Below are 9,866 nucleotides of genomic sequence, written 5' to 3'. Positions count from 1 at the left end.
TTTTTTCCCATCTCTCTCAAACAGATTTATTTTAGTGGGCTGTATTTAATGTAGAATGGAGGATTATAATGTTTCTTAAGATGGTTGTCTTTACCTGGAATTAGAAGCAGTTGGGAAAAAAATCCATAAAGATGTTCTGGATTGGATTATAAAGCAGTTTACTGACAGAGTTATGCAATTCTCCTGTGGATGACATCCCAGTGTTTGAAAGACAACATAATTTCCACCCTTGTGGCTGATCCATTCCTATTTAAATTACAGTTTTGGGGACTTAAAGGATAACACGGGTTTGCAGATCTTTTGACTGAATTAAACTTCAGTAACTTGACTGGTGTCTCTTAATCAGCCAGTGGAGAGTTTTCGTCCTATGCATGTCTGTCATCTCTGACTTATTGCACCACACTAATCTAGTCTTTGACTTCTCCTGATTTGCAGCGAAGTGTTTGGTTATTTTTTAGAATATGCACAGTAGTATTTAATGTTTCTAAATGTTGAGCTTTCAAAAATTCCTGTTCTCTTCCTCTTTTAGTACAACTAGGTGATTAGGGTGCACCTTCATTTTTAGTGGACTACACAGATGTTCTTTAAAAAGTACGTGAAAGATAGAAACATGCTGGAAGTACAGATGTAAAACAGGCAGTGGCAATGCAAGCCTGCCCATGCAGTTCAATTGATATATAACAACATTGACCCAAAAAGACTTTCTCCAGGGACAAGGATTAGTAGTTATGCTTGACTAAGACATGGTCTTTTTGCTCAGGCTGCCAGTAAGGGCACCAATTAGTGTCAGTTGCAATGGTAATTTTTTTGAGATCTTGACCATTAGGAAAATTCTGTAGTGTGTCTACCTCGTCATGCTGAGTACACTTCATAGCATAAAAATAATTTTGTGTGGTCTCTTTTGGTGTGTTGGGTTTGTTTAAGGAGAAGCAATAGAGGTTTGGGAATATTGTACGAGGGCATAAAAGATTTTTGGTACATATACTCTCTATTTTATTAAAACAAGTAATTTATGATCTGTCACCTCAAACTTTCACCACTCTTTCCCTACAGATCCTTAATTTTTGCTTAGGTCATATTTTCTGTGATGAACATTATTTTTTTAAAGAATCAAATGTAGGAAGACTTAATGAAAATAACAGAACTACTAAAGGCTGAGGGTTTCTTTTATACACTCTGTAAATAATAGAAGGAAACTTCAAAACTGTGAGTTACCTCCCTCTGTTTCTAAACCATCATGAATAATAATAAAAATAATATGGTTAGGGTTTTCAAGGAACCAATTTTAGGATGAGATTATTTGTTCTCAGGATGGGTAAATAAATGATAAACTTGGAGACAGAAGTTAAATGCAAGTTAATGTAAGAATGAGCAGGCAGATAAAGGAACAGATTGATGATTGGATTTGTTGAACTGACGTTGGCCCAGTTCCTACTTTTTCTAAAGCTTTTAGGGAGGGAGATTCTTGCACTGGGTATATACAACTTAAGTATTAGCTGCTGCAATGTCTACTGGATGGTTTTTGAGTTTTAGTTGGAGGAAGTTGTTTTCTCCAGTCTGCCTCCTGTGTCATGGCTCTATTAGATACAGGGGAGACTGCTCATGGGAGGATATCAAACCTCCATGGGATGAGAAACAGATATGTCAGCTCAGGATTAAATCTTTGTACTGTGTTGATGGCAGAGGAGGGGTCCTTTTAGGGTAAGCTTCAAATCAAGCAAGTAGAACATTTAGTAATTGCACTAGAACAAATCATGTTCCTTTGTGATTTACATAATCTAAAAATCCTTAAGTCTGTCTTCCTTTCCCATCCACACAATAAAGTCCATCAGAGACCGACAGTGGAAACTCTTATCATATTACTTGTGATATAAACCCATGTTTAATGATGATTTTGTCACCTATTTATTATCTAAAAACTCCTCTTCTGCTGGAGCTTCAGTGACCTGGGTCTTTGTCCCAGGAAGCTTGAGAGCTTAATTGTGTAAGAACTTAAGAAAGTGGTGTTGCCTCCTGGCTGAAATATGTGCATGCTGATTTTTGTTTTCCTCCATTCATGAGAGATTAGCTTCTCCTGTATTGCTTCTGATTTTCCATTAGAATAGCTGATAATTAATACAAGGAGGTCTACGGTTGAGAGATATTTCTGGGCCCATCAGCACTCTATTAGAGATGGAAAAAGAGAGGATGCTATAAATGTATATGAGGGATTTTTTTCTTTATTCCCAGGATATAGCAGTAGCCAAAATACCAGCTTCCCTCTCTTAGCTACAGTTATCGCTTGGATGCAGGTCTGGCAATGGTGATTCACCTATTTGTCACCTTCATATTGGACAATTGCAATGCATCCTACTACTTGCAGTTCACCTGAAAGGCAAGTCCAAAATAGATGGTTTAATATGCAATAGTCTTCCTTTTTAGAAAGACAGAGATATGAATCCACATTTAAGATGTTCTGGTCATATATCCACTGTCAGTTCAATTATGGATCCATTGAACTTTCTTTGAATTGTTGTCACCATTGGAGTCTTCAGGAGAAATGACTGTTTCTTGAAAGGGAGATACAATATTTGTGTTCTTGTTCTTCAGCAAAGGGATGTATATGCAAACATGATGCTGTGGAATAGCTAAAGTGTACATACAGTGTGTTAACCAGTCAGGTAACTGCCTATATGCACTCTGAATTCTTGGTAAATGCTGGGTAGTTCAGCTGCAGAAATTTTGCTTTCATTGACTATGGCACTCTTTCTATGCCACCCAGGAGTGTTTCTCTGAAAATGGCAAGTAGACAAGGGTTAGTGGAAAGGGAATAAATTTGGCCTGTTCTAAGGCACTACCTGTACACTAAGTTTTGGAACAGGATTATGATCATTGGTCAAAAGCAAAAAGTGATTAAAAACACACTCAGTTTCAAAGAGACCAAGAGAGAGGACTGAAAAAGAAACGACAAGAATGTAGCCTCAATACATCCTAACATTACCCTGTACCTCCTGATAGTCAGTTCCATTTGGGCATCTATTCTGATTTGGTAGCCTTTTATAACAAATTTTCTTTCACTTTGTAAAAGCATTGGTCAGTCATGTGTTTGCTTCTTGCTACCTAAAGAAATTCTCAGCTCACAGAAATATAAAATAGTCCTGAAGACAATGTGTGAAATATAACCCTTCTTCATCCCCTTTTCCCATTCAGAAAACCAGAAAGTTTATGAAAAGACAGGTCTTCTGCAACGGCCCAGTAATTGTGATCTGATGACAACATCCTTTCTCAGTGCTGAATGAAGGGATGGGTGTGGAGGGATCTTCTGTTTGTCAGAGTTGTGCTGGTGGGTTGGTGGGTACAGCTGTTGTAGACCCAGCTCATAGCTCTTAGGAATTGAGATGTTACACAGGGCTTAGGTCCAGCTTCATTTCTGTTGGCAGGTCAATCTACTGTTTCATATTTGCAAAGGTAAAAAACAAGTTGGGTAAAGTAGTGCCTAGTTTTGAGTTCACCTCAGGAAATCCTGCTGAAATATTACTAGCTACATTTTTGAAACTAGATGCATTCTTGCACTGCTCTTAAGTAAGCTGAGTACTGAAACTCTTACCCACTAAAAAAAATCAAGTCAAGAATAAGTGAAAATGGTATATACTGCAAACCATGTATCTTAAAACGCTTAGAATAGACCCAACAATGGCCTTCTGTTCTGAAAGGTATGTCACCAGGTTTGACATATCTTGACAAAGATGCCCTTTGTTTCTGAGGAAGAAAAAATGTTGTATGAATAATTAACCTCTGTAAGCAATGCACAATGTCACTGCACAGCAAGGCTTCCAGTCAGCTTTAGCACCAGACCTTTAAGTGTAACTTCTGGTACAGTAATCTCTCCTTTAGTAAGAGGGAATCTAAAAGCAGCTTTAAGTATAATGACTCATCCCATCTTCTCATTTATCATCACAGGTTTTGCTTTGATATTATAAAGCCTTCTTACCATTTTATCCATAGCACCTAATCTAGAGGTGTTTTCCCGGATAAGTGTGTTCCCAGCTTCAGTATTTCCTCGCTGGTCTGATGATAGTGTTGATCAGCTGCTTCAGCCTACATAATTTTCTCTCCTTTTTCCTCTCTTATACAGTCTAACTATATGTGTGGAAAAATTCCCATGGCATCTTTGTCTTCTTTTCCTCTAAGCATGTCAAATGCATTTTTATTTCTGTAGAATTTCCTTTCTGTTCTCTTTTTTCATTCTCAAATAATGAACTTTTCTACTCTCATCTTCTTGTCTACTCACTGACCTGTCATTCTGCTTGTAAGTGTCTGTACCTCAACAATCCTTTCCTGCTCCCCCACCCTTTGCCCCAGGGGAGCTTCTCTACTTCCCTTGACAAGAGTTCTGTGTTTTTAAGTCCCTTGACGGCTCTCTTATCAAATAAAGAGATCACTTTTACAAGATTTACCTATTTTCTCCATAAGCTTGTTACCTGGATGAACATAAACACTAGAGAACCAAGTCGTTCTCTTAGTGTTAGTATCTCTGGACTAAAAAGGTAACCTATACATTGCTTCACCTCTGCATAGTTCCTTGACCTGCTGTTTGTTGTTGCAAATGGAAAATTCTGCAGTTAAAGTATTAAAAAAAAAAAATCTTGTCTAAATGTGCTGTGATCTGACCAAAATCTCATTGGAATCAGTGGGATTTTTTCCATTAACTTCAGCGTGCTTTGGATCAGATCCCAGATGAACTTTTTTTTTTTTTTGCCTTTAATACTGTGAGTACTCAATTATGCCTCTCCTAATGCTGAGCCATGCAGGGAAGGGGAAGAATTTACACTGCTGGAGCCCTGGATCCTGGCAACCATATGTCTTTCAAAGGCAACGTTCCTCCATGGGGGAATGATGGAAAGATTCCCTCTGCTACACCTCTTTAATTACAAGAGCAAGCATCCTCCCACTCTAGTCCTTCCAGCATCTAGGAACAGCGCTTATAGCTTTCTCTGGTGCCACCAGCAGTGCCAAAAATGATGAAAACCTTCCTTTCTGCCTTCCTGATCCAACACTCCCACCTCCCATGCAGCTGTTACTTATTATTGCAATGCACTCTTTAATTGAGGGTGCTCAGGACAATAAGCATTCCCATATGGCACTTGCAGCAGCTCTGAAACTAGAAAAGAGCTTTCATTGCTGTTTCTCTTCAGTAAGAATATCTCTGCTTAAGGAGTGCTGGGTGCTGTTTACTCATTGGCTTTTTTTGGAAGGTGTACAGGCTGACTTTGTATAAATATACACATACACAAACACATATATAAAAAGTTTTTTATATATATACACACATATATCTATAATTACAAGTCCTTGTCATTTTCTTTTCAACTTAATAGCAATAAAGGCAGAATTTGAAAAGGAGCAATTTGCTTTTGTATCTGTCAAAGTTGCTCTGCCTTTCAGGTGTTTTAGTCATCCTGAAGCACTGACATCTCAAATCCTGTTTTGACAACTGGTGAAACCATTTAATAAAAGCAGGCTATTGCCTGTAGCAAGGTTGTCAAAATCCAAGTTTCAGATGAAAGTCTAAACTAGGAACTAAGCACGGTAAATATGTGAAGAGTCATTCCACAAGTCTATCCTTTTCTTGCTCACCTGAGTAGGAAATTTCTCTTTATAGTTTTCATTGAGGTAATGGAATAATGATTTTTTGTTTTTCCAAGTACTCTGATGTTATGGGGAAAACTTGCCCCCCCCCCCGCCTCCGCCTCCAACCCATCCTATTTCATCAAAAATGCTTTAATGTTTCTGTAGCTGCCTTCAGATTCTAGCCTGGAAAAATAATTAACATTTTAATTTTAGGAAACACAAGAAAAACAGATTACCTGAGCACAGTATAATGTTTGCAGGTATTCCATGTAACAGATGCAGGAAGCAATGTGGTAAGTGTTCAAGAAGTCTGGGAAATGCTTTCCTGGAAACACTGGAGGCATTGTATTGGTACGCATTGCACTGTCTCTGGGAATGGTACCTTGGACGGGTGTAGGGTACACTGCTCGCAGTATGCATGTTTGGTGAAGGCTCCTCAGCTCACAGCTGGTCCTCACAGAATGCTTTGAAGAGTGGCCTTTGTGCGCACACCTAAAGGTGAGGTAAGGTCATCTCTGCACTTACCGCACAGCCCAAGAAGACTCACTGACTATGCCTTGCGGCAGCACAAGTACTTTCTGGGATTAATGTGTTGTGTAAAAGTCAGAAAATCGGTTTTAGTCAGATGGTGAATCTGAAATACAGCAACAGCTGCATGTACAATCAGAGGAGGAAAAATCTGTTTTCAAATAAAGCAATAAATGAAGCTTCTCTGATGGTGTGGGTTGTCCAAATGCCTCAGTCTCAGGCAGAGCAGGTGTAAAGAGATGCTGATCTCTTCTGCGAGTGAATTTCAGGCACTAAAAAAGCTGTTGCTTTAGCTTGTCAGTGCTAGGATTCTCTTCAAGACCGCAAATGGCTTAGTCAGGTAGTAAAGTCTGGTAATAAAGACCCTATCTTGAATTCTGTCCTAAGGAGAGTCATTGAAAAGAGCTACTGGCTGCATTACTTACTTGATGGATTCATTATTGCTTGCTGTCAGAACAACATATTCTCAGTATATGAAGTAGAAGAAGAAAGATATTAGAGGAAACAAGAAAAAATTTCTAAACAATTTTTCAACCTCCTAATCTTTGGCTCAATCCAGATTCAAATCCGTCCAGGCAAAATTCAGAGCAGCTTGGCACTGCTGCTTTAAGATAAAGCAAAAAGAGCAGGCCCTGAGGAGCTGTAAGTGCTACACCAGTTGCACCTGGGGGAGTAGTCTAATAAAAGGAGTGGAAGCCACGTACAGGGGTTGGAAATTACTTCAGAGCTCCTTTATGCTGGAGACATAGCAGTCTGTCCTCACACAGCATTACTCTTCTTTTTTTTCTTTTTGTCCCTTGAGCAACAGAAGAAGGTGGAGCAAGGTGTCAGGAGCTAGCTCAGTGGTTAATTTCCAGTGCAGAATTCAGCTGGGAAACTACAGGCAGGAGGTAAACCCAAGAGCATTCCTCATGCTTAATCATTCATGATTGTAAATTCACAATAAAAATGCCACAGAGGTTTTCCCTCATAGATGGTGATTTATCACTCAACAATATTCAAAAATTATAATTGATGGACTGTTAGAAAGCTGCACAGTAATAAAAGTTATCTTTCTCAATGTCTTTTGTGATAAAATGTGTTTGGCACTTTATACATTTCATAAACTTAATTGCCATTTTACTCATGCTAGCGATCATCTCTATTACAGACATTATTAGTTGTCCTAAAACACAACTCCTAATGCTCCATTCTACTAAGCATCTGACATTTAGAAAGAGACCTTTGGCAGTGCAGAGATCAGGATACATGAGAAATCCTCACCAACTGTGGGTGGAATATAAAAAATAATTGTCAGCTTTCAGATAACTAGTTGATCATAGAATAATAGAATCATAGAATCATTCAGGTTGGAAAAGACCTCTAAGATCATCGAGTCCAACCATCAACCCAACACCACCATGCCCCCTAGACCATGTCCCTAATGAAAAATTTGAGACCACTGAGTGATTGTTTGACCATATTACCAAGGGAGGAGGAGTGCATGTGCCACAGAGAAAGGAAAGAACATTATTCCCCATGTTATGACCCACACAAAGTGTGTGGGCCCACAAAGGGTCTGGGCTGGTGGGCACAGCAGCTGCTACATGTTTTCTGTAGAGGGAAGAGAGTATGGAGACCTTTCGCTTCCCCATCAATTTGTCCATCAATGGCTGTAGTAGGTTGGAATATTTGTGAACAAATAAAGTCTGGGCACATCCCCGGAGCAGAGGAGAGACATTGTGGGTTTCTCAAGCATAGTGTGCCCACACTCACCTGGAAGATATGCACTGCCCTTTATATTTTCCTTTATAGGAATATTTACTTTTTATTATTGAAATCTTGCGGATGAGGCATCTCATGCAAAATGTGTCACTACAGACTCCTCTGGTCTGGAACAACTGGTAGTTTAACATGTTTATGGCAGAGGCATATACAAAGAAATCAGCTATTCTGGCAGAGCTGCTCATTCTAGAATAGTCTAGCCTGCTGAGGAACATTTTTGTGGCATGGTAGGCACTGTTTGAATTAATCCTTTAAAGGCTTTATGGAGATTGAAGGTAGACAGGTTGGTTAGAGACGGGACAGTGTCCTTGTTTCACTGGGGGCTGTAATTTTCCCGGTGTTTTCTTTTACGGATTGATTTTGTTTAGTCATACTGGCTCCAAAAATGGGCCAAATTTCAACAGAATATTCTGAGCAGATGTGGGGTATGAGTGCAGAATGTAAAAACACACCTACCTGTTCAGCCATTCCCACTCTGAGTTTTGTCTTTTTTGGTTTTATTCCTGAGTTTTTCTGGGTTATATGTGGACTCAAACTGGTAGAGTTAGAAATGTAAAGAGACCATTTTTTTTAATGAAGGCAACTGTGTAAAAAGGATTCTGTTCATTGTACTGGTGTAAGAGTTTAACAAATTATTTCAAATCATTTTCTTGACATGCAATTCATCCTGTGACTCACAGGTGTTAGGACAATGTTTTTCGTAGGAAGCTTTACTTTAGTCTTGCCTTATTGCAATTGTTTTTATTTTTAGAAAGGGATACTAGATGTTTAAAAAAAAGTTTTAATGTTTTTTTTTTGTATGTTTGTTTTTTTTTTTTTTTTTAAATAAAGCTGTTATGTTCAAGGTACTGAAATCTGTGAAAACGTTTCAAGGTTTGAAAAGTCTAATGAGTATCACAAATATGTGCTATGCCTGAGATAGGACACCTCAGCTTTGTTTTGGCTGGAGGTGCTCCCATTTGAAAATTCTTTTATTCAGAAAACTTATCATTGACCTAGTCACACAATCTGATTGGGAAACAATGAAAGCAAACAACCTATATACCAAAAATTAATCATCCTAAATTCTCGTAAAACCACAAATTACAGTTCAGTCAGGTTCTGTCCAGAAAGAAGCAATTCTAGACACAGGAACACTTGTGAGAGAAACTAAACAGAGACCTTGTGGCAGTGAGAGGGAGAAAGAATAGTTTTTATTTGTGGCTGTGGTCTTTCCTTCAGATGACCTTTCTTCTGAAACTGCTCTGCTTGAAAAGGTTTTGGATTGAGCTTCTCTGACTACACTGCTGCCCACAGTCAGGAAAACAAAAATTGAGAGACTGGACTGTTATGTCAGCTCAGTCTTCATTTGTGCTCACATCTCATTTCCTCTTCTCCTCATCCTGGCCAGTTCTAGCAACTTCAGTTATATTTGCCTCCAGAGGTATTGCTACTGCTTTACTGGACAGGAATCCAAATGATTAGCCTGCTCCAGGCAGAGATCATTGCACAAATTTGAGCTTTCTTGAAAAACAAACAAAGAAACAAGTAAAAAACAAAAAAAAATCAATGCCCAATGTTTGTTCAACATGATTCTCAGGTATGTGAAATAGGCAGGAATCAGAGTAATTCTCTGATATCTCTCTTTCCCCTGACTACTGTTTTTTTCTTAGGGAAACCTTTAAGCGTGTTTTCTGGGATTGTTTTTCCAATTTGGGAGAGATGAGCAATTGCTACAGAGAGAAAGGTGTTTGGAACTGCCAGTTAAATGTTTTTATGTGTTAGTATGACTGCAAACGGATGGAGGTGAGAGGCTGGTGGGTGCATAAATCCAAGTCTTTAACACTCATTCCACTTTCGTAAACGTTTGCAGCCCCAAAGAAAGGAATTGTTTCTTTTCCACAATCTAGGAAAAGACATTTTTTCTCCCTGTAACTCTGCAAGACTTGGGTTTGCTAAAGCTCTTGCTCCCTTTATTTAAACTC

The sequence above is a fragment of the Calonectris borealis genome, chromosome Z (assembly GCF_964195595.1).
Source record: "Calonectris borealis chromosome Z, bCalBor7.hap1.2, whole genome shotgun sequence".
NCBI lineage: Eukaryota > Metazoa > Chordata > Aves > Procellariiformes > Procellariidae > Calonectris > Calonectris borealis.
Note: the sequence above shows the minus strand (reverse complement) of the source record.